Raw genomic sequence first — 27,434 nt, 5'->3', positions numbered from 1 at the left:
TACAATAATACAGTTTATTTTTATATTACTCGGCTGTTATTCTTCTATTTTTAACCCTATGATGCCTTTTGTTAATAATTCATGATGCTTCAACCAATATGATCTTACAGAAGACAAAAAAGAAAACAAACAAATAAGAAATATATAAAATGACAAAACCAAAAGCTTGTCCAAGCTCTACAGATTCTTTAGGATTCAACACCATTATTGCATGCAGGCAATTATAATATCTGGCAGCTGTGGCAACTTTTTCTGTTTTGCTTTTAGACTTGCCAATAATATTTTTTCTTTTTCTGCATATTAATAATTTAGACATTATAAGGTGAAATGGTCAAATAGAACTTTTTGTTTGTTGCAGAAATTTCTTTTACAACTGGATATGCTTTTCCTAAGTATTGAACTATGAAGTAGGAACGGCACTTATTTGTTTCAAACAGGCAAACCATAAGAAGCAGAGTTAAGAAACTTGTTTAAGAGTAAAGCAAATTGAGTGTTGAATCAGTGGGTCAGGTCTCCTTTATCATATACTTATTGCTACTTTTACACACACACACACATGAACACACACACACACACACACACACACACACACACACACATATATATATTACATACATTTGTCTACCGTTTAAATGTTTTGAACTTATAACCACCAATCTGCTTTGCTTTCCTTTTCTTTCTACATGCCACCCTAAAAAACATCGCCATTCCCGCCCGTTTCTCTAAAGTTCAACCTTCGCATATTCCCTTTATTCGATCTCGATCTCCACCATTCACTATCATTTCTTCCCCTGACTTGCAGCGATGTCCATGAGCAGGCTAAGATTTCTCCCTTCTATTTCATACATACATACATTTGTCTACTGTTTAAATGTTTTGAACTTATAACCACCAATCTGCTTTGCTTTCCTTTTCTTTCTACATGCCACCCTAAAAAACATCGCCATTCCCGCCCGTTTCTCTAAAGTTCAACTTCGCATATTCCCTTTAATTCGATCTCCACCATTCACTATCATTTCTTCTTCCCCTGACTTGCAGCGATGTCCATGAGCAGGCTAAGATTTCTCCCTTCTATTTCATACATACATACATTTGTCTACCGTTTAAATGTTTTGAACTTATAACCACCAATCTGCTTTGCTTTCCTTTTCTTTCTACATGCCACCCTAAAAAACATCGCCATTCCCGCCCGTTTCTCTAAAGTTCAACCTTCGCATATTCCCTTTAATTCGATCTCCACCATTCACTATCATTTCTTTCTTCCCCTGACTTGCAGCGATGTCCATGAGCAGGCTAAGATTTCTCCCTTCTATTTCATACATACATACATTTGTCTACCGTTTAAATGTTTTGAACTTATAACCACCAATCTGCTTTGCTTTCCTTTTCTTTCTACATGCCACCCTAAAAAACATCGCCATTCCCGCCCGTTTCTCTAAAGTTCAACCTTCGCATATTCCCTTTAATTCGATCTCCACCATTCACTATCATTTCTTCCCCTGACTTGCAGCGATGTCCATGAGCAGGCTAAGATTTCTCCCTTCTATTTCATACATACATACATTTGTCTACCGTTTAAATGTTTTGAACTTATAACCACCAATCTGCTTTGCTTCCTTTTCTTTCTACATGCCACCCTAAAAAACATCGCCATTCCCGCCCGTTTCTCTAAAGTTCAACCTTCGCATATTCCCTTTAATTCGATCTCCACCATTCACTATCATTTCTTCCCCTGACTTGCAGCGATGTCCATGAGCAGGCTAAGATTTCTCCCTTCTATTTCATACATACATACATTTGTCTACCGTTTAAATGTTTTGAACTTATAACCACCAATCTGCTTTGCTTTCCTTTTCTTTCTACATGCCACCCTAAAAAACATCGCCATTCCCGCCCGTTTCTCTAAAGTTCAACCTTCGCATATTCCCTTTAATTCGATCTCCACCATTCACTATCATTTCTTCCCCTGACTTGCAGCGATGTCCATGAGCAGGCTAAGATTTCTCCCTTCTATTTCATACATACATACATTTGTCTACCGTTTAAATGTTTTGAACTTATAACCACCAATCTGCTTTGCTTTCCTTTTCTTTCTACATGCCACCCTAAAAAACATCGCCATTCCCGCCCGTTTCTCTAAAGTTCAACCTTCGCATATTCCCTTTAATTCGATCTCCACCATTCACTATCATTTCTTCCCCTGACTTGCAGCGATGTCCATGAGCAGGCTAAGATTTCTCCTTTCTATTTCATACATACATACATTTGTCTACCGTTTAAATGTTTTGAACTTATAACCACCAATCTGCTTTGCTTTCCTTTTCTTTCTACATGCCACCCTAAAAAACATCGCCATTCCCGCCCGTTTCTCTAAAGTTCAACCTTCGCATATTCCCTTTAATTCGATCTCCACCATTCACTATCATTTCTTCCCCTGACTTGCAGCGATGTCCATGAGCAGGCTAAGATTTCTCCCTTCTATTTCATACATACATACATTTGTCTACCGTTTAAATGTTTTGAACTTATAACCACCAATCTGCTTTGCTTTCCTTTTCTTTCTACATGCCACCCTAAAAAACATCGCCATTCCCGCCCGTTTCTCTAAAGTTCAACCTTCGCATATTCCTTTAATTCGATCTCCACCATTCACTATCATTTCTTCTTCCCCTGACTTGCAGCGATGTCCATGAGCAGGCTAAGATTTCTCCCTTCTATTTCATACATACATACATTTGTCTACCGTTTAAATGTTTTGAACTTATAACCACCAATCTGCTTTGCTTTCCTTTTCTTTCTACATGCCACCCTAAAAAACATCGCCATTCCCGCCCGTTTCTCTAAAGTTCAACCTTCGCATATTCCCTTTAATTCGATCTCCACCATTCACTATCATTTCTTCCCCTGACTTGCAGCGATGTCCATGAGCAGGCTAAGATTTCTCCCTTCTATTTCATACATACATACATTTGTCTACCGTTTAAATGTTTTGAACTTATAACCACCAATCTGCTTTGCTTTCCTTTTCTTTCTACATGCCACCCTAAAAAACATCGCCATTCCCGCCCGTTTCTCTAAAGTTCAACCTTCGCATATTCCCGGTGCACCCGCCCTTGCCCAACCCCACCCTTGCCCAACCCCACCACCAATACCGGATATCTCTATATTTTTGTTCCATCTATACCGGATGTCGCTTCTCCCACCACCATTATAGGTGTCTACTCTTCGAACCCCCCTCTTCAACACGCTATTTCACCATGCATTACCCCTCTCTTGATATCCTACGTTCTACTTGCCTAGAACCTGTCATCATTTCTCTGAACCACCCCTCCCCACTGGTGCTCCCCTATATATTTCTATACCCCCCCCCCACATAAAAAGCACCATCCGAACGTGGCCGATGCCAGACCCGTCTGGCACCTGTGCAGGTGGCACGTAAAAAACACCCACTACACTCACGGAGTGGTTGGCGTTAGGAAGGGCATCCAGCTGTAGAAACACTGCCAGACTAGACTGGAGCCTGGGGCAGTCCCGAGCTCCCCAGACCCCGGTCGAAACCGTCCAACCCGTGCTAGTGCGGAAAACGGACGTTAAACGATGATGATGATGATGATGATATATATATATATATATATATATATATATATATACACATATAAATACATATCTTTTATCTTTTACTTGTTTAGGTCATTAGTCTGTGGCCATGCTGGGGCAGCACAGTAAAAATGTTAGTTGAATGAAACAACCACAATTGTTTTGTTTTGTTTTCTTTTTTAAGCCTGGTACATATTCTATCAGTTTCTTTTGCTGAACCACTATGCCACAGGGATGTAAACAAACCAACACTGGTTGTCAAGAGCAAACAGACACAAACACAGATACAAACACACACACACACACACACACACACACACACACACACACATTCATGTACCAAATCCACTCACAAGGTTTTGGTTGGCTTAAGGTTATAGTGGAAGACACTTGCTCCAGGAGATACTGAATGGGATTGAACCTAGAACCATGTGGCCTGGCTGCAAACCCCTTACCACACAACCTGAATTATAACAGATTAGATTTATGTCCCTCACAAAACTGATACTTTTGTAGAACTCTGTTATATATTTCTTCTGTAATGCTGAGCAGGTAAGACGTTTGCTTTCCAACCACGAGATACTGAGTTCAATCCAGTTGTGCAATACTTTGGTCGACTTTTCTTTATCTTCTCATTTCTCCATAATTTTGACTCAAGTAGATTCTTATGAGTTAAATATGGTGGGAAGAAATTATGTGAGAATCCTGTCAGATGGTCTAATGGATTAGGTATATGAGTTCCAGGCACAGTCCAAGACTATTCATGGTATGTTTGTGACATTGTATCAATCAATGTGACAAGGGACAAGAATGGATGGCCTCGTTCATCTTGCTGTAAATATATGAAGTTCACTTACTTTGGTAGATAAAAACTAAGTAACAAATAAAAACAATTACTCACCACATCTGTAATGTGCCAGAAATCTGTAGAGACGTTTGCTTCCACTGAATACCATAAGTTGGATTATTGTTTGTATGGGAACAAAATTTGCTTAGGGCTTGCAAACACAGGCCCAAATTGTTTTACAAATAAGGGCGATTTCTTTTCAATTTTGATATCAAAACAAAGGCAGGTATAATAATAATAATAATAATAATAATAATAATAATAATAATAATAATAATAATAATAATAATAATAATAATAATAATAATATAATAATAATAATAATAATAATAATAATAATGATAATAATAATAATAATAATAATCTCAACCACCTATACTATGCATCTGCGAAAATCTCAACAATCCTATGTGGTGAAAAGATTAGAAAACGGCAACATTTCCACAAAAAGCCTTCTTGGCAAGAACGTTTGCATCAACAAATTAAACTATTTAGATCTGACATTGAATATTTGAAAAACCTTAAGGTTCATAAGACTAGCAAACCTGCAAAAACCCCAAAACTAATGAAAAAATATAATATAAAAACTATACTTGATATTGATGCCACCATAGAAACCATCAAGCAAAAGGTATCTGCTAAAGCTGCCCGCATAGCGAGGTATGAAAAGCGTATTAGATTCTTCAGGGACAACAACATGTTCAAAAATAACCCCGAAAGTTTTTACAGAAAGATAGGAAAAACAACAGTTACTGTAAAGTCTGTACCATCAAAAGAAGAAGTGCAGGGATTTTGGAATAAAATTTGGGCAGAAGAAAAAACACACAGCGAAAAGGCCCCCTGGATTGATAGAATATCTAAAGAACTGGACTCCTTAGAAGAGCAAAAGTGGGAAGGTGTCAAGGTAGAAGATATAAGATCTGCTCTCAGGAGGTCAAGCAAATGGAAGTCTTCAGGAAAGGATAAAATCCCTAACTTTTGGTTGAATGCCTTCCCAGAGAGCCATGAACTGCTAACAGAACTGTACAATGATGTTTTGCAACACCCTAGTAGGATGCCTCCTTGGCTAGTTAATGGGTTAACATTCCTGCTTACAAAAAGTGAAGAAACAAATGAACCCAAAAACTATAGACCCATAACCTGCTTAACAACTATGTATAAAACACTAACATCTGTCCTGACGGAATATACCTATAGTTTTTTGACAGACAGCAGCATATTCCCTAATGAACAGAAAGGATGTAAACTTGGATCCTACGGTTGTAAAGATCAACTACTCATCAATAAGATGATCTTAGAAGATTGTCACAAACGACACAAAAACTTATCAATAGCCTGGATAGACTATAAAAAGGCTTTTGATAGCCTACCACATAGCTGGATTAATAAATGCCTAGAAATGTATAAGATAGCACCTGCTCTGCGAAACTTTTTGTCTGTAAGTATGAGATCATGGAGGAACCACACTAACTCTGAACAGTGACAATGAATCTCTAAATGCTGGTGATGTAAAAATCTCATGTGGCATTTTCCAGGGTGACTCACTATCACCGCTCCTCTTCTGTTTAGCCTTAATACCTCTCTCAAAACTGCTCAATGATGTGCAGTACGGATATAAAATGCTTGATAAAAATATAAATCATCTCATTTACATGGATGATTTAAAGCTCTTTGCAAAAAATGACCAACAACTCAAGGGCTTACTAGCGATTGTTAAACAATTCAGTAATGACATCAGAATGCAATTTGGCTTCGATAAGTGTGCAAAAGCTACCTTTATCAAAGGAAAAATGACAGAAACATCTAACGTTAACCTTGACCAGCAGAATGTCATAAAAGAACTAGACCCAGCGGAGAGCTACAAGTACCTAAGGGTAATTGAAGGGTACGGAATAAGGCATACAGAGATGAAGGAAAGGATCAGGAGAGAATGCTATCGAAGAGTGAGAACAATACTCAAGACAGAGCTGAATGCAAGAAACAGGATTGAAGCGATCAATGCTTTAGCCATACCAGTTGTGACTTACAGTTTCAATATCGTTAACTGGTCAATTACTGAAATATGTAATCTTGACAGAAAAATATGAAAACTGTTGACAATGCATAGAATGCACCACCCTAAGGCAGATACAGAACGACTTTATCTGTCAAGAAAAGAGGGAGGCTGTGGACTTTTACAACTGGCAATAACAATGAAGATTGCTACAATTGGCCTAGACACCTATCTGAAAAACTCTGAGGACTGGATGTTAAAAACTTGTCTCAAAACATGAAAACAAGAAAGCATCATACTCAGTAACAAAACAGGCAAAGGAATATCTAAGTGAATTCCGAATACAACAAATTTCGGAATTAGAGATAGACATACAAGAAACAGGCACAGAAAAAGCTAAGCGCATGAAAACCCGTGCTAAATCTGCGGCCTTAGATATTCTGAATGATAAATGGCAAGAAAAACCTCTCTATGGCAAATACCCAAAGAGAGCAAATAATGCAGATGTTGACAAAGCCCTGACCCATCAATGGCTAATGGCCTCTGGCTTAAAATCTGAAACAGAGGGGTTTATCATAGCAGCTCAAGATCAATGCCTACCAACAAGAAACTACCAGGCCAACATATTAAAGATCTGAAGCAGTCCAACGTGTCGTGTATGCAAGCAACAAAATGAAACCATTGACCATGTGGTCTCCAAGTGCAGTCTTCTAGCGCCTACAGAGTATCTCAACAGGCACTATAGAGCTGCACAATATATTCACTGGGTAATCTGCAAAAATCTGGATTTGCCCCATGAAAAAAACTGGTGGGAACACAAACCACCCCCAGTGCTTGAAAATGACCACATCTCACTCCTCTGGAACTTCACCATTCAAACTGACAGAAAGATAGATGCAAATAGGCCAGACATCATATTGAAAGACTTCAAACAAAGAACATGCCTCCTCATTGATATGACTGTCCCAATCGATATAAACGTATCTGTCAAGACCTACCAAAAACTGAGCAAATATAAAGATCTTGAAATAGAAATCAGCAAAATGTGGAACCAGAAGACTAAAACAATACCTGTTGTCATAGGTGCCCTGGGAATGATAGCAAAAGGGGCTGATTGCTACCCAACTCAGATACCAGGAAACCCCAAAATGGCAAAAATTCAAAAGATAGTGCTCATGGGAACTGCTCATATCCTACGCAAAATACTTTCTATGTAATCTCAAGGTTTAAAACAAACATAATTTTCGGTTTACAAAAAAAAAAAAAAAAAACAACTTTTTTTAGACATTCATTAGTACAACCCCCCCCCAAAAAATATATGGCACACTAGGCATAACAACAACATGAACTTCCAACCCTGTTGTCTCTTGAGGTCTCTGGGTGAGACTTGGAGCCAACTTGTACAAATATAAAGCAAAAGTCAAACATAGAATAATAATAATAATAATAATAATAATATAATAATAATAATAATAATAATATATAATAATAATAATAATAATAATATAATAATAATAATAATGATAATCATAATCATCATCATCATCGTGTAACGTCCGTTTCCCGCACTAGCACGGGTTGGGCGGTTCGACCGGAGTCTGGGAAGCCAGGGGCTACACCAGGCTCCAGTCTGATCTGGCAGTGTTTCTACAGCTGGATGCCCTTCCTAACGCCAACCACTCCGTGAGTGTAGTGGGAGCTTTTTACGTGCTACCGGCACAGGTGCCAAGGGAGTCTGGCATCGGCCACGATCGGTTGGTGCTTTTAACGTGCCACCGGCTCAGAAGCCAGTCGAGGCTGTGCTGGCATCGGCCACATTTGGATGGGGCTTTTTATGTGCCACCAGCACAGAAGCCAGTTGAGGCGGCACTGGCATCGGCCACGTTCAGATGGTGCTTTTTTTGTGCCACCGGCACAGGTATCACAACTACTATTTCCATTGATATTTATTTCGATGTTCATGTTCATGTACTTGACTCAATAGGTCTCCTCAAGCACAGCGGGTTGTTCTGGAATCCAAGGTACTTTGAATGGGCTGGGGCTATGCGGGACTGGTGCAGGAAGCAGCCCGGGTCTTTGCAGTCACAGCATATCTCCAGAGATCACGGTCCTTTGTCATTGCCTCTGTGAGGCCCAACGCTCTGAGGTCATGCTTGACTACCTCATCCCATATCTTCCTGGGTCTTCCTCTCCCCCTGATACCTTCAACTGTTTAGGAGTGACACTTCTTCACACATCTCTCCTCATCCATCCGCAGTACATGACCATACCATCGCAAGCGTTGCTCTTGCATACCACATCTGATGCTTCTTATGTCCAGCATTTCTCTCAGGGTGCTTACCCTCTGTCGTGCGGGCACACTGACATTACACATCCAGCGGATCATGCTAGCTTCATTCCTTTCAAGTCTACGCATATCCTCTGCAGTCACAGCCCATGTTTCACTACCGTGAAGCATGGCAGTTCGCACACATGCATCATACAATCTACCTTTCACTCTGAGCGAGAGACCCTTTGTCGCCAGTAGGGGTAGGAGCTTTCTAAACTTTGCCCAGGCTATTCGTATTCTAGTGGTGACACTCTGAGCATCCACCTCCACTACTAAAGGCTTTCTCCAAGTCAACAAAAGCTATGTAGAGGGGTTTATCTTTAACTAGGTACTTCTCCTGCAGTTGTTGGACCAGTAATATAGCATCAGTGGTGCTTCTACCTGGCACAAAACCGAACTGCATCTCATCTAAGCAAATTCTCTCCCTAATGAGATAGGTTATGACCCTCTCTGTGACCTTCATCACCTGATCCAACTGTTTGATACCCCTGTAGTTATTTCTATCTAGAGCATCACCCTTACCCTTGTAGCAGTTGACTATGGTGCTGCTATGCCAGTCATTGGGTATGACTCCATTATGAACTACCTGGTTTACAATGCGGGTGACTAGGCCATAGCCCACATAGCCAGCTGTTTTAAGCATCTCAGCAGTGATTCCTGATGGGCCGGGGGCACTACTTGGTTTCATATCCTTAATTGCCTTAACTACAAAGGAGCTGTCTATTCGGGTAGCTGGTCCCTCTACTGGGTCAACATTTGGCAGGCTCTCCTCCTCCCATTCATTCTCCTCATTCAGCAGTCTCTCATAATGGCTTCTCCAAGCCTCTTTCTTTTCACCGACATTAAAAGCAAGTGCCCCATCATCCATGCGGACACATATCTCTCCTGTAACATCACTATTTTCTCTCACACACTGTCTAGCAATCCGAAATACCTCAGTTCTTTGGTCCTCACGTTGCTGGACATTGGCAAACTTCTTCTTTTCTGCTACATCTTTGGCTATGTATACCTGCTGCCCAGCCTCCCTTTTGGCTACCTGGTACAGTTCCCTGCTGCCCCCATCCCTCCAGGCTTTCCAGGCCCGTCTCTTTGCACTAATGACTTTGTCTACTGCACTATTCCACCACCACGTAACTCTAGGTCTGGAAGGGACTTTGCACCATCGATAAACTTGGTCTGTGGCACTCAGCAAGCTGTCCCGTAGGAATTTCCAGCTACCTTCTATGTCTGACGTCTGTAGCTCCTCCTCCCTCTCTTCAAATTTCTTGATGAGGATGTCCCTAAATCTCTGATAATAATAATAATAATAAGACATAGTATTAATTGAGAAAGAAAGGAAACTATGTTGAATCACAGATTTAGCAAGCCCAGCTGACAGCAAGGTATGCGATAAGGAAGAAAGAAAAGTCGATAGGTATGACAGGTTAGCTTGGGAAGTTAAGCAGATGTGGTCGATGAAAAAGGTGGTAGTAGTATCAATAATTGTCGGAGCCCTGGTTACAATGAGTAAAAATCTCGAGAAGTGTGTGGAACAAATAGGGGCTGCAATAAGAGTGGAGCACTTGCAGAAAAAAGTACTGCTTGGAACCACTCGAATACTCCGGAAGGTGCTTGAAAAACCAGAGGTGTTACCTTAGTTCACTGGTAGTGAACAGCCAACACCATAGTGCATCTCCAGCATTAGAAACTGTGCGAAGGCAAGGATAATAATATTAATAATAATAATAATAATAATAATAATAATTATTATTATTATTATTATTATTATTATTATTATTATTATTATTTTTATATTTTGACATCAGTCAAATCATATGAATCTAATGATGGAAAAGTGATGTTCCAAATCAAACAAAAAATGTCGCGACAATCATTTGTTTTATCACGGGGATTTTCAAAGCATTTTCATGGCCCAGCAAAAATTTTAAGGGTGTGTTTGTGCCCCAGCTCCTGTACCTCCTGTTCCTGAGCTTATATTGATTATTTTTGATTGCTCCATCTCTAAGATGTATTTCTATGTCCAAGTCATTAAAACAAAGAACACAAACACATCATAGCACTCGTCTCTGCAATACAACACCAGAAATAGAAGCGCCTTTCTTTGTTAAATTTTACAATTGTTCCTTAACTCCATAAATTACTCTAAAATGTTTGCATACTATCCTAATTAACGTAATCCATTGACTAATTCCATCAACTTTTTCTAAATGAGCTACATACATCCATAACTTAATATTCATTTCTACTCTAGGCACAAGGCCTGAAATTTTGGGGGACAAGGGGCCAGTTGGTTAGTTGACCCCAGTATGTACTTAATTTATCAACCCTGAAAGGATGAAAGGTAAAGTCGACCTTGGTGGAATTTGAACTCAGAAAGTAAAGACAGATGAAATGCCACTTAGCACTTTGCTACCGTTTCTGCCAGCTTCCCACCTTTCCATAACTTAATATTGTTGTAATATTGATTATAAAAAAAAGTTCAGAGAAATTCCATCTTCATCTGTAGCAGTTGCAGCAGATTCTTCATTCTTGTCGTCATCGTTAATAACATTATCATTATCTTCCTCATCAGAATCAGTGCCATAATCATTGCTATCAGGATCATTGTCTCATTATTATCATCATCACCATCATCATTGTTATCTTCACCATTATCACTGCCATCCTCCATTCCCTTCCTCCCCACAAACGAGATGGCTTACAGCAGGTCACAAGCATCACAGACGTTGTTTTTCATTCGTTTCTGGTGACTGCTTTCTTACACAAGTTACCTGTACTGTGTAGGAAGGGAGCGAGGGTGGGAGGGAGAGAGGGAGGAAGGATCTTGGTGGGGTAGATTTGATTCATCACCAAGTTCAGTGCCACCACCTGGTTCTTCGGTCTCTTTAATGGCATCCTTTCTATTGCAAGCATCGAAGCCAAGACTTTGGTGTGAGGGTTCCAGCCTTCTTCTCTTTCCACCATCAGCCCCACAAACTCTAGAAAGGGTCTTGGACACTGTATTCCTCACTCACTCAAGAAACACAATAAATGATATTTTAATTAATATTATATTGGTTTCAAATTCAAGCACAAGGCCAGCAATTTCGGGGAATGGAGTAAAACATTTACATTAATCTCAGTGCATGACTGGTACCTGTTTTATCAACCCTGAAAGCATGAAAGGCAAAGTCAACCTCAGTGAAATTTGAACCCAGAATGTAAAGACAGTTTATGGTACAGGCGTGGTTGTATGGTAAAAGCTTGTTTTCTAACCACATGGTTGCAGGTTCAGTCCCACTGTGTGGCACTTTTGGCAAATGTCTTCTACAATAGCCTCAGGCTGACCAAAGCTTTGTGAGTGGATTTGGTAGATGGAAACTGAAAGAAGCCTGCCATATGTATATATATATATCATCATCATCATCATCGTTTAATGTCCGCTTTCCATGCTAGCATGGGTTGGACTATTTTGACTGAGGGCTGGCGAACGAGATGGCTGCACCAAGCTCCAATCTTGATTTGGCAGAGTTTCTACAGCTGGATGCCCTTCCTAATGCCAACCACTCCGAGAGCATAGTGGGTGCTTTTTACATGCCACCGGCACGGGGGCCAGTCAGGCGTTACTGGCAACAACCTTGCTCAAATCCGTTTATACATGCCACCTGCACAGGTGCCAGTAAGGCGACTTTGGCAACGATCACGCTCGAATGGTGCCCTTTTACGTGCCACTGGCACAGAAGCCAGTTGCCTGCTCTGGCAACGATCATGCTCGGATGGTGCTCTTGGCACCCTACTGGCACGGGCACAAGTGCCAGTAAGGTGACGCTGGTAACGATCATGCTCGAATGGCGATCTTTAAGTGCCACCAGCATGGAAGCTGGTTAGCCGCTCTGTCACTGATCATGCTCGTATGGTGCTCTTTGCACCCTGTTAGCACGGACGCCAGTCATCGAATTTGATTTTGATTTTGCTTTTGATTGATTTCACTTGCCTCAACAGGTCTTCGCAAGCAGAGTTTTAGTGTCCAAAGAAGGAAAAGGTATGCATAAGTGGGCTGGTTACGCCCCTGGCATAGGCCACGAGGTTATGGTCTCATTTGGCTTGCCGGGTCTTCTCACGCACGGCATATTTCTAAAGGTCTCGGTCACTAGTCATTTCCTTGGTGAGGCCTAAAGTTCGAATGTTGTGCTTCACCACTTTATCCCAGGTCTTCCTTGGTCTACCTCTTCCACAGGTTCCCTCAACCGCTAGGGTGTGGCATTTTTTCACACAGCTGTCCTCGTCCATTCTCGCCACATGACCATACCAGTGCAGTCATTTCTCTTGCACAACACAGCTGATGCTTCTTAGGTTCAACATTTCTCTCGAGGTACTAACTCTCTGTCGAGTATGCACACTGACATTACACATCCATCAGATCATACTGGCTTCATTCCTTGCGAGCTTACGCATGTCCTCAGCTGTCACAGCCCATGTATCACTGCCATGTAGCATGACTGTTCGTACACAAGTGTCATACAATCTACCTTTTACTTTGAGCAAGAGGCCTTTTGTCACCAGCAGAGTTAAGAGCTCTCTGAACTTTGCCCAGGCTATTCTTACTCTAGCAGCTACACTTTCAGTGCACCCACCTTCACTACTGACTTGGTCCCCTAGGTAACGGAAGCTATCAACTACTTCTAGTTTTTCTCCCAGGAATGTGGCAGAAGTTGGTCTCAGACCATTTTCAGTGTTTATTGCTCCTGAGCATCTGCCACAGACAAAAACTATCTTTCCAGTTAGCCTTCCTTTGATATTACTGCGCCTCTTATGTGTCCACAGCTTACACTGGGTACATCTTATAGAGTTTCTACCTACGTCTCTACTACAGATTGAGCAGGGCCATCTATCTAAAGGGATTTGTGGCTTGCTTGCCTTCCTATATATTAGGACTTTGGTTTTAGCTAGGTTGATTCTAAGGCCCTTCGATTCTATATATATATATGTGTGTGTATATATTAGTGTGTCTTTGTGTCTGTGTTTGTCCCCCCCACCATCACTTGACATCTGATGTTGGCGCATTTACGTTGCTATAACTTAGTAGTTTGGCAAAGAAGACTGATAGAATAAGTACCAGGATTACAAAGAATAAGTCCTGGGTTCGATTTCTTTGACTAAAAGTTGGTGCTCCAGCTTTGCCACAGTCAAACACCTGAAGAAGAGAATAACAGTTGGAATGCCACTAAACATTTTGCCCAGCAAACGATTCTCTCAACTCAACAACATATTCAATTAATATTATATTAATTTTCCACCGATAAATTAAGTACAAGTTGCGTATTGCGGTCGATGTAATCGACTGGCCCCCTCCCCAAAAATTTCTGGCCTTGTGCTTAGAATAGAAAAGATTATTATATTAATTTTATATTACTTTGAAAAAAAAATGTGGTAAACTTTATACAAGATACACGAGAAGTTAAGAGAGCAAGCCATTGAGATAGTCTCCCAGTATGCCATGTTTTGCCATCAATCATTGGCCGAGCTGCTGTACAAAATATCTATAACCATTAAAATGGAAGTGAAAGGGAAATTTATATCATAGCAGAAACAGATTCTTTTGTTTGAACATTCTTCCATCCTAACAATGGCTGATACAGTCTCTTGTATGTTGTTGATATAATTAATTTTATAGTTTCATTCTGTTTCTAATGAACCAATCAACCTTGAATTAAGAGCAGGAAGTGTTTCATGTTCACAAGTAGTTCCTTGTCTGTCTTGAAACTGATTTTCCATCAAAAACATAACTGAGCAGTTCAATAGGAATTTACTGAAATGAACGGCAGACTGAAGTATCAAGTGGGAGTTCACACGATTCCTTAAAAACTCTTTCAGGTGGCAACGGTTCAATGATTAAAACTAGGAAAATGGAAAAAAGGAGAGTGCACGAGAGAGATACAAGAACACAGAGAGAAACAATGCTGTGTATATATGTATGTATATACATGTTTGTGTTTATATATATGCACACACACACATATATATAGATATTAATTTTTATATATACACACATGTGTATGTATGTATAAATAATGTGAATATTATTATTAAAATAAAAATTATCCCAAAAAGCCACCTCTACTCATTTTTTCAAATATACAGATATATATATATATATATATACATACATACATATGTATATACATACATATATATGTTTATATATAAATATATATATATATATATATATATATATATATATATATATATATGTATGTATATACATATGTATGTATGTATTTTATGTATAGATGTAGATAGATATATGTGAGTGCTTTCTTTTATTGTTTTACTTGTTTCAGTCTTTTGACTGAGGCCATGCTCGAGCACCACCTTTAGTCGAATAAATCGACCCCTGGACTTATTATTTGTAAGCCTAGTACTTATTCTATCGGTCTCTTTTGCCAAACCACTAAGTTACGGGGGCGTAAACATACCAACATCGGTTGTCAAGCAATTGTGGGTGGACAAACAAACACAAATAACAAACATACACATACATATATACGATAGGCTTCTTTCAGTTTCCGTCTACCGAATCCACTCACACGCTACAATAAAAGCTACAGTAGAAGGCACCTGCCCAAGGTGCCATACGGTGGGATTGAACCCAGTGGTGATTATGGTGGTGGTGGTGGTGGTTGTGGTGGCAGTGATGGTAGTGGTAGCAATGGTGGTGGCGGTGGCGGTGGTGGTGGTATCATTGCTGTTGTTGTTGTCATCATCCTCATTGCCCTTGTCATCATTTTTACTATTGTTTGACTGTCAAAGTGCAAAAATACCTTTTTGACTCTCCCTTTAAAACACAATTTCTATTACGCTTTACCAAAAGAAATTTTCTTTCAAGTACTTTTAAAAAGTGTCATAGGTGCCTAAAAATGCCTGTCTTCAATCTACAGGGTAGCGATCAGAAGGTAAAAAGAGGCTCGTTTCACAAATCTTTAAAAATTTTATTCACAAACATTACATTTTCGGAAACGGCTACAATCCATAGTTACGTCACATGACCGAATATTAGAATGCTGAGGAAAACAAGAGAGAATCAAAACAGAGAACTGAATGAAGAAAAAGAAGAAGGAAAGGAAGAGCCTAATGCAGAAATAAATGGAAGAAAATTTCCCAGATATGAAATTTGGATGTCTGTGACAATAATAATGACATGCTGAATATTGCGATCCACTGATGTAGCAGCTGTGGAACGACAAATCTTTGTTTCATTCAGGATAGAATCTTTAGATCTACCATGATTACTAGAAAAATATATAGATGGTAGGATTTTGTGAAACTCATGGTATTTCTTTCCCACATAATGTAGTCTAGGAAAAGGTGAAGACAACATTTATGTACCTCTGTTTATGGAAAGACAGATGGGGGTTAAATTTTTATTCACATCAGAGAGTACAATAAGTTTACCATAATATATTAGGAAAAATAAACAGTAAAAAGTCAAAGCTACAAGATTATAAGATGTATTTTTGAAACTGTAAATGAAACCATACCAAAGGATAAGAACGATAGGAATGCTTCTGACTGTACAAGAGTCACAATAGCAGACTCTGGACATGATGTGGAACCATTGCTAGTTGTGTCTTTTGTATGACAGTATAGAGAAGTGGTGAAAGCAAGCTTAACAATAGGTGACATGTGGTCATCAAAGGGCATGAAAATGGAATTGTGAATTCTAATGTCCGTTGATGAGCAGAGACAAACCAGAACACTGTCCAGTAGAAGGTCCTGGGACAAAGTGCTTAAGACTAATGACACAGAGCAGAAAGCCTTGCTGCTACAGTTGTAGAAAGAAAACCATTTTCACAGTTGAATGCCAAAAAGTGTTGGCAAGTGTAATGAAAAGAATGGAAAGCAAAAAGAATGACCAGCAACAATAATAAGTAGCTTAACAACTCTCTGTCTCCTGTGCCCCACCATCGAAAACACTGGGGAGGGCTAAGGAAATAATTCTAGGGTCAGTAACACAAAAAGACAAGTAGATACCTCATTGATTTAGTCCACTGAGTTGAAAATATGTTGCAGCCACAGAATTGGAAATTTTCATCTGACATTTTTCTATGTTAAATTCATTCTGTTCTTTTTCCTGATTGATTCCCCCTTCTTTTACCAATGTAATACAATATTACACTTAGTAGAACTGCTATTTGTTGTCCACTACACCTACTATATGAAATATAAAGTATATTTTCATAATAAAATATAATATATATAATGGAATATATCATTATATATTCTTACATCGTGTCCTCATTCAACACACCTTGTGATCATGATTTGTAAGTTTTAACAACCTGACATTAATAAGAATAAATATTTATTGCTTTATTATTCCTAAATAATTGTAATACTGGTTTCAAATATTAGCAGCAACTTTGGTAAGCTGATTACATTGACCCCAGTATTCAACGTGTACTTTATTTTATCACCCGCTAAAGATATGAAAGACAAAGCTGACTCTGGGGGCATTTGAACTCAGAACGTAAAAAGCTGGAAGCAATGTCACTAAGCAAGTTTTCTGGCTTGTAAAACATAATTGTGATATTAAGTCAGGTTCTCATCCACATACCATCTGATTATAATTTTTGTTATTTTAATAATAGGCAGCATATTCTTACATCTAAAAGTTTTCGTCACTCTTCCCTGCACACTTTTATACACTTCATCTCCAGCACCATTTATCTACACCTTCCATGGAAATACTTCTACTAATCATACATTATTCACATAACCAGATATACATTATGACAGCTTTCTTCTTAGCAAACTTCTCAGAGCAATATAAATACCATCACTTTATCAACCACCATCATATTTAAATCATTCTAATTTATTATTATCATATTTTTATTGTAAATTATATAAAACTCTACTCAAAACTTCTACACTCTACCTAAACACCTATTTCACAGCTTACAAGTCTGTGTGCCTTTCTTTCACATTGTCAAACTGAATAACTTTTAAAATATTTCCTTATATCATGTCTTAGGTTGTTCAATTCCATATTTCATACAGTATCAGAGTTTCGCATCCTATTCTCTCTCCATCATAATTTAACTAATTTTAATTGTTGTTTTATGCATATTTTATCATTGTACAGTTAATAAGACAACCAACAAAGAACAGCAGTAATGCAATGCTTTGTAAAGTAGAAATAATAGAAATTTCTTTAATCCAATCATTGCATATCAACCCCAAACCATGACCAGCTTATTTGATTGTGAATTATTTCTCATCTTGTTTTAAATACAATAATTTACAGTTTAATGACGTCATTCGTTTCCTTTAAAATGCACCACGAACAAATCATAATTTACTCATTTCTCAACTCAAATAAATTCTTCCTTCATTTAATTTAACACAATTCCCACTCTGACTGAGGACAATCCTATTCTTTCTCTACAAATATTTTATATGTTATTAAAGTTACATCTCTTTCATACAATATTTTAATATTGGTAGCAAAATTTTGGCACAAGGCCAGCAATTTCAGGGAAGTGTGTAGGATGATTACATCAACCCCAGTACATAACTGGTACTTATTTTATTGACCCGAAAATGATGTAAAACATAGTTGACCTCAGCAAATAAAGACAGACAAAATGCCACTAAGCATTTTTCCCTGCACGCTAGAGATTCTGCCTTGTATCATATTCTAATATCAATAACATAAAAGGGAGCAAGCTGGCAGAAACGTTAGCACACAGGAAAAATTGCTTAGCAGTATTTCATCTGTCTTTACGTTCTGAGTTCAAATTCACCAAGATTGACTTAGCCTTTCATCTTTTTGGTGTCGATAAATTAAGTACCAGTTGTGTACTGGAGTCGATCTAATCGACTGGCCTCCCTCTCCAAAAGTTTCGGGCCTTGTGCCTAGAGTAGAAAAGATTATTAATAACAAATTTTCTGCATATATTCTGTAGTATGAATTCCAGAATTTTCTCTACAATAACGATGTGTTCCTCTTAACATCTATCTTTTAATTTACAAATCCTTCTTATCTTCATATACTGTAGTTTCCTTCTGTTCTTCAACTTACACCATTCCTTGATATTCTATAGATTAAAACATTCCATCATATTCTCTCATTATACTAAAGATCACTTGAAGACAAAACAAAAAAGAAATAAGTTAGCTTTCAACTGAAATATAAACTTAGGCATCAGACATGATTTTGCTATAAGCTGGTACTGACAGCTTTATCCACGTCTGCCTAGCAAACACATTTATACATGCATATAAAACAGACATATATAAGCGTATATATAGAAATAGATAGCTTGCTTGATAGTTTTATATATGCACACACACACACACATGCATGTAAGAATGTATGCATAAATATATATACCCAATATGTCTATATCTATTTATCTATCTATATGTATGTGTGTGTGTGTGTGTGTGTGTGTGTGTGTCTACACATATAAATACCTTTTATCTTTCATCTTTTAGACAGCTGCCATGCTGGGTCACTGCCCCAATGAGTTTCAATTGAATGAATCAAACACATCCTTACACTAAGTTACAGGAACGAAAACAAGCCAACAATGGTTGTCAAATGATGGTAAGGGACAGAGACAGATACATACATTCATACATACATACGTACTGCTGAGGTGTCGAAACCATAATGATATCCGTGGGGCAGCTGACAATGGAGGTATGTGGATTGTTGGTATGGCTGTTTGTGTATATGTGGAACAGTGTTATTACACATTCTTTTAATACAAACACATACATACATACACACATACATACATACACACATACATACGTACGTACATACATACATACATACACACATACATATATATACACCTACATACATACATACATGCAATGGTCTTCTTTCAGTTTCTGTCTACCAAATCCACTCACAAGCATTTGGCCAGAAGACACTTGCCTAAGGTGCCACGCAGTGGGACTGAACCCAGGACCAGGTGTTTGAGAAGCACACGGCCACACCTGCACTCACATACATTTTATATAAATATATGTATGTATATCTGTATATTGTATGTACTCAAAATTATTTTCATTGGCTTTATTTCAGATTAAATTTCCAATTTCTGTGATATACAACAGATGCAAACGTTTCAAGGAATTATTTCTTCAATGTCTTACACAAGAACTGGGTTTTTTCTTTTAGTTTTATTTACTTATTCTTTAAATACATTTTCTACTTTGTTCTGCTTTTACAGTATTTTTGTCCTTAAATTAAATTCATCAAAAATTTGATTACATTTTACAAGGACATGTTTATTATACTTTCTTACTCTTTACTTTTTATCTAAATTTCCTTTTTTAAAGTGTATTATTCTTCAGATTTTCTTCTTTTCCTTTTAAACAAGAGGAAAAGAGCTTATATAGTTTTTTTATTATCTTAATAAGAAAATTAGATGTTTTCATCAAAAATTTGAACTTGTGTTTTTATAAAAAGGCAGATGTCCAAATCACTATGTTATTTCAATTCTTTATTAACAAATTATTTTTCTTAATTTCATTTTGTAAATTTTAATTGAATTTCATTTCCCAAACTCTTGTTTATTTATATATTGTTTTATATTTAAACTGAAAAAATTCATTGTATACATATGCATATATTTATCTTTGTGTGTATATATACATAAACAGATACATACATATGTATATACATCTCTCTCTCTCTTTCTCTCTCTCTATCTCTCTATATATATGTGTGTGTGTGTGTGTGTGTGTGTATGTGTGTGTATGTATGTGTATGTGTATATGTATATATGTTGATGTTTAAGAATATATGCTTATACATACATATATATATATAATATACATACATGTTTTATTTACTTACGTACATATACTTATTTTATATATATACAAAAATGTACATATGTATACATCTATGCATATGTGTTTTTATATATATGTATATAAATATATATATACACACATAAATATTTATTTATATCTATCTATTTATTTCTCTCTCTCTCTCTCTTTCTATATAAATATATATATATATGTATATATGTATGTATGTATACATAAATATATATCTGTAAATAATCAGATGTATGTGTGCAGCTCTACATCCACACTGATAAGCTACAAAACCTCTTCCTTTCCCTTCCCTTTCTCCACCACTCTGCACCACATATGTTAGACTTTCGTTTGAGGCAGCTGCTATGCCATAACATTTTAATTCACTTACAACTTAAAAGTAAAATTTTTAAAAAATAACAACAACAGCAATAAAATCATTATTTCAATTAAACAATTTAAGAAATAAAGCTATCAAAATGGTAAAAAAAACCCCACAAAAATAGCCAAAAAGAAACGATAAATTTGCATCAAAGCTTCTAATAGTGCAAAAATATGATAGTTGGCTGGTAAGACTTGACAGCTGATCATTGAATTATTTCTTAATTGTTCTGATGTCTGCAAGAGGTGAAAAGGGAAGTGGCAGTGGAGGTAGTGGTGGGAGTGGTGGAACTGATGATGGTGGGAGCATGTAGGCAGAGGGGTGATATCAATGCTACATGTTATGGCTTTTTGCTGTTGTTGTTATTTCACATTTCTTAGAATTGGTTTTTGTCAAACTCATACAAATGATGGCAATAATAATAATAATAATAATAATAATAATAATAATAATGATAATTAATAAAATTTATTATGGTTTCTTGCATTAAAATCATAAATGATAATAAGTAACCAGACAAATAAACTGATAAAGCATATGTAGAATAAGAAATTAAAATTTGTGAGTCTAAAGAAATTTTTGCCAAAATATAAACCTCTTCTTGCCAAAAGCTTTTCTCATAACCGAGTGTCTGTATGCATATACGTATATGTGTGTATTTGTCTGAGTAGATGTGTTTGCATGTGTGTATGTGTGTATGTCTCTGTATGTGTGTGTGCTTGTGTGTATGTATATACACACCTGTATACACAGTGCTTGTCTTGGACACTAAAACAATTGTCAGTGTCTTTGCTTGAATCCCATTTATTGATGTCTCACAATATATTTCCAGTGCACAGAAATATCACTTCTCGAGACAGAACACTTTATGCCATTTATTCTATTTTGTGGTATTTTACTGACAACACCAACAATCTGTGCAGGTGCTGATGCCTCGCTTTTCTGTTTGATATAATCCCTTATATGCATGGCTAACCATTAGTCTCTCACAAGAAAGAACCTTGCCCAGGTCTGTATGGTGAATAGGAAATTAACAAGGGCTTAAGCACAAGGTGAGCCATAACCAGATGAGGTCTTTGAATGGAAACAACATTACCATTCCTATAATTTCATTAAATGATAAATAATTAAAACAAACTCTGAAAATGTTAAGTTTTGAATCAGGGCAATCACTTTTTGATTTTTTTTCATTTTTTTTTTGTTTTTCACAAAAATTCTTCTTGGATCATTTAACACTTTTTTTACAATAGGACAAATTTATATTATTTAATCTCACCTGAAGCAAGGTTCGATATCCTGACTAATTTCAGCAGTGATGTGAATTCTGAGGTTTAACCCTTTCGTAACCATATTTCTGTTGAGGTGCTCAATTAATTTTAAATATAACAAAGAATTTAGTAAAATAACTTAATTATCATTAAGCTAGTATTAAGAACATAAATTGTGACTAAGATTTGGAGGAAGATTTCAATTCAAAACTTACGAAAACAAGATATTTGTACTAGAGAGCCAGAGGCGGTTTCAGGCAAGTTGGTATCAAAAGGGTTAAGGGAACACGAGGTGAGCCATAACCAGAAGACTGTCATCATTTAGAATAACCATTATTCCATGAGACATCTTTAGAATTTGAGACAAAGTTAGAATTTTTGACTGACAACACCATGTGGACATGTTAATACGAGAAAAACTGTTTCAGAATTAAAATGAAAATCTGAATATTTAGAGAAAGATTTCTTAATCTTCAAGTTGTATTTGTTTGGTTTAAGTGACTCTATCAAAGATCACCAGAGACGGAGAGATGAAAATGAACCGATTGCATCACAGTAACCATTTTTAGTAAAACTATAGATTATTGGATTATTAGCTCTTCATGGTTATTGTTAAGCTTGTTTGGTTTGCTGCCTCAGTGGAAAGAATGTAAAGTCGATGTTGTGCTGATGACAAGATGTAAAATATTATCCAAGGGGCTTAAAACTGGAGCAGGGGAGTTGATTATTATTATTATGATGATGGTGGGATGGGAAGAGTGATTAGAAGATTTGATTCAACTGTGAGATTTCATTCTCACTAAAACTGATCATTGATAAACATGCACATACATGTGCACACACACACACAAACAAAAATATATTTATGCATGGATATAAATGTGTGTGTAAGTGTGTGCTGACATGTGTGTGTGTGCATGTGTGTGTGTGCATGTGTGTGTGTGCATGTGTGTGTGTATACATGTCTTCTTTTATTCTTTTACTTGTTTCAGTCATTTGACTGCAGCCATGCTGGAGCACTGCCTTTAGTTGAACAAATCAACCCCAGGACTTATTCTATTGGTCTTTTTCACTGAAACGCTCAAGTTACAGGGACATAAATATGCCAACATTGGTTGTCAAGTGTGTGGGGGGAACAAACACATACACAAATACATATATATATATATTATATATATAGATAGATAGATAGATAGATATGCACATAGGTGCAGGAGTGGCTGTGTGGTAAGTAGCTTGCTAACCAACCACATGGTTCCGGGTTCAGTCCCACTGTGTGGCATCTTGGGCAAGTGTCTTCTGCTATAGCCCCAGGCCGACCAATGCCTTGTGAGTGGATTTGGTAGACAGAAACTGGAAGAAGCCTGTCGTATATATATATATATATGTATGTGTGTGTGTGTTTGGATGTCTGTGTTTGTCCCCGATGCTGGTGTGTTTACGTCCCCGTCACTTAGCGGTTCAGCAAAAGAGACCAATAGAATAAGTACTGGGCTTACAAAGAATAAGTCCTGGGGTCAATTTGCTCGACTAAAGGCGGTGCTTCAGCATGGCCGCAGTCAATTGACTGAAACAAGTAAAAGAGTAAAGAGTATATACATACATATATGTACATACAAATGCATATATATATTTATTATATAATTTGATTGAATGCCACACATCCTCTTCCAAATAAGTTTTCTCTCTCTCTCTCTCTCTCTCTCTCTATATATATATATATATATATATATGATAGGCTTCTTTCAGTTTTCATCTACCAAATGCACTCATAGGTTTTGGTTGGCCTAAAGTTATAGTAGAAGACACTTGCCTAAGGTGCCACGCAGTGGGACTGAACATGGAAACATTTGGTTGGGAATCAAGCTTCTTGCCACACAGCCACTCATTTATTATTATTATTTGATGTATGCAGTTTACCAATGTTGTGTGGTGTGAGGACCAGTGGTTTTATGTGTTTCAGTTTGCAAGACAGTGTGTCAGGGAAAATTGTGATGTTGTGGGAGAGAAGTGCATTCACATGCATGATGGTTTGTCTGCGGTTAGTGACCCTCATGTAGTGGTTAAGAGCACGGGCTACTAACCCCAAGATTCTGAGTTCGATTCCAGGTATTGACCTGAATATTAATGATAATAATAAAATAACAACAACATTGAAAAATACCTTAGGAATGAGAACCCAGGTTTGAAATTTCCCCAAGACACCTGATGAAGGCTGGAGGGTATATCAGCTGAAACATTGTGTTAACAACAAACAAGATGAGGACAAATATCCATCAATTGTAAATAATGTAAATAATGAGTATAGCAATGAATTTACTGTACTGTTCACCTTGGCTCAATCCTCAGCACCCTCTTGTTCATTATAATCATCCAGGCAATAACAGAACAATTTAAGTCAGCCTGCCTCTGGGAACATCTCTATGTTGATAACATTGTTCTTATAAACAATTACAGCGTGGAAGGTGTTTATAAGCCATTTAAGAAACACACAAAAGCCGTTCGATTCACTCCAACATTTAAGTTTAATTTGTCAAAATATTTTCGTCGCTAAAATCCGCGACCTGTTCACTGACAAAGTCCGTGCTGCATCTCTGTCAGTGAACAGGTCGCGGATTTTAGCGACGAAAATATTTTGACAAATTAAACTTAAATGTTGGAGTGAATCGAACGGCTTTTGTGTGTTTCTTAAATGGCTTATAAACACCTTCCACGCTGTAATTGTTTTCGTTTCAGCACACGATCTCAGATCAAATTACTTGCTATGCGAGTACATCTCCGTAATTGTTCTTATAGCTGAATCACAACCAGAACTGAAGAAAAAATTTCAGGAGTGGAAGCAAGTTCTGAAATCAAAGGGCCTTAGAGTTCATTTAGTAAAAACCAAAGTTAGTAGGAAAGCAGACAAATCACAAATCCCTTCAGGTAGATGGCCCTGCTTGATATACCAAAAGGGTGTAGGTAGAAACTCCATAAGATGTACCTGGTGTAAGCTACAGACACATAAAAGGAAGGTTAACAGGGTAGTCTTTGTGTGTGGCAGATGCACAGGTATGATAAACACTAGAAATAAACAGAAAATAGACTCCATCAAATGCTAGGCAGGGTATTGAGCAGTTGATAGCTTTCATTATCTAAAGTGACCAAGTAAGCAGTGAACATGGATGCTCCAAGCGTACCCATTGGCAAACTTCTTCTTTTCCACTTCGCCCTTGGCTATGTATACCTGCCGCCCAGCCTCCCTTTTGGCTACCTGGTGCCGTTCCCTGCTACCCCTACTCTTCCAGGCTTTCCAGGCCTGTTTCTTTGCTCTAATGGCTTTGTCTACTGTACTATTCCACCACCACGTAACTCTAGGTCTGGAAGGGACTTTGCACCATCCACAAACTTGGTCTGTGGCACTCAGCAAGCTGTCCCGTAGGAATTTCCAGCTACCTTCTATGTCCAACGTCTGTAGCTCCTCCTCCCTCTCATCAAATTTATTGATGAGGATGTCCGTAAATCTCTGACCATGTGAAGGGTTCTTTAGCTTCCAAATCCTTCTTTTCTGGATTAGCCTGCTTCTTGGTATCCTTCTGGCCTCAAGCCTAAAGTCACTAATGACTAGCCTATTGTGGAGGGTACATTCTTCACTCAGGAGGGTCTTTGTATTTAAGAGCAACCTTGCGTCCCACTGTCTGGTGAGGATGAAATCAATCAGGTTAGCAGAGTCCCCTGATTGATAGGTTATAATGTGGCAGTCTGGCTTCCTGAAGTTAGTGTTGCAGATTAAAAGGTTACATGTATCATAGAACACTTATATATATATATATATATATATATATATATGGAGAGAGAGAGAGAGAGAGAGAGAGAGAGAGGGGAGGGAGAGAGAGAATCCTTGTATATTTCATCTTCTGTCATTTATTTGCCATATATATAAATGTTTATTTCTGTGTTCCTTTCTGTTAGGCTCGAAAGACTTTCTCATTTTCTGAGCATTAAACTAATACATCTGTTTGTTGTTTACACACCCGTCTTCATCTTTTGCTTTTTTTTTGTAAATTCTCACTATATATATATATATATATATATATACATATATACATACATCACCATCTCCATACTGTGGTCTCTCTCTCTCTCTCTCTCTCTCTCTCCCCTGCATTTCCTTCAGTTTTGGCAACCATGTATTTTCTTTGTGGTAGCACACCAGTTTCTGTCTTCAATTCTAGTCTTTCTCTCTCTGGCCGGGTAACCTTGTCCTTCCTCTTCAGCAAGGCACCTATATCTGTCTCACTATAACCTTTTCATCATCATCTCTTCCAATGCCTCCTTCCTGCTTAAAAGTTTTGGTCTTGCAAGTACTTGGTCACCCTCTCAGTGCAGGTGCCACTTAAAAGCATCCAGTCCACACTGTAAAGTGGTTTGGTGTTCAGAAGGGCATCCAGCTGTAAAATCCTTGTCAAAACTAACTTCACCTGTGCTTGTGTCATGTAAAAAGCACTAAGTCCTCTCTGCTGAGTGGTTGGTGTTAGGAAGGGCATCCAGCTGTAAAAATCCTGACAAAACAGTCACAGAAGTCTGGCACAGGCTTCGGCCTGGCCAGCTCTTGTGGTACTGTCTTACCCATGCTAGCATGGAACACTAACATTAAATGATAATGATGATATAAGTATATTATTCTTCAACAAGAATGTTATTTATAGAGACTTCAACATTTTGGTGAATTAAGCCAATGTCTCTTCTCTCTCTCTCTCTCTCTCTCTCTCTCTCTCTATATATATATATATATATTATATATATATATATGGAGAGAGAGAGAGAGAGAGAGAGAGAGGGGAGGGAGAGAGAGAATCCTTGTATATTTCATCTTCTGTCATTTATTTGCCATATATATAAATGTTTATTTCTGTGTTCCTTTCTGTTAGGCTCGAAAGACTTTCTCATTTTCTGAGCATTAAACTAATACATCTGTTTGTTGTTTACACACCCGTCTTCATCTTTTGCTTTTTTTTTGTAAATTCTCACTATATATATATATATATATATATATACATATATACATACATCACCATCTCCATACTGTGGTCTCTCTCTCTCTCTCTCTCTCTCTCCCCTGCATTTCCTTCAGTTTTGGCAACCATGTATTTTCTTTGTGGTAGCACACCAGTTTCTGTCTTCAATTCTAGTCTTTCTCTCTCTGGCCGGGT

This window comes from Octopus sinensis, linkage group LG17 (assembly GCF_006345805.1).
Source record: "Octopus sinensis linkage group LG17, ASM634580v1, whole genome shotgun sequence".
NCBI lineage: Eukaryota > Metazoa > Mollusca > Cephalopoda > Octopoda > Octopodidae > Octopus > Octopus sinensis.
The sequence above is the reverse complement of the archived record's forward strand: the minus strand, read 5'-3'. Positions refer to the sequence as shown.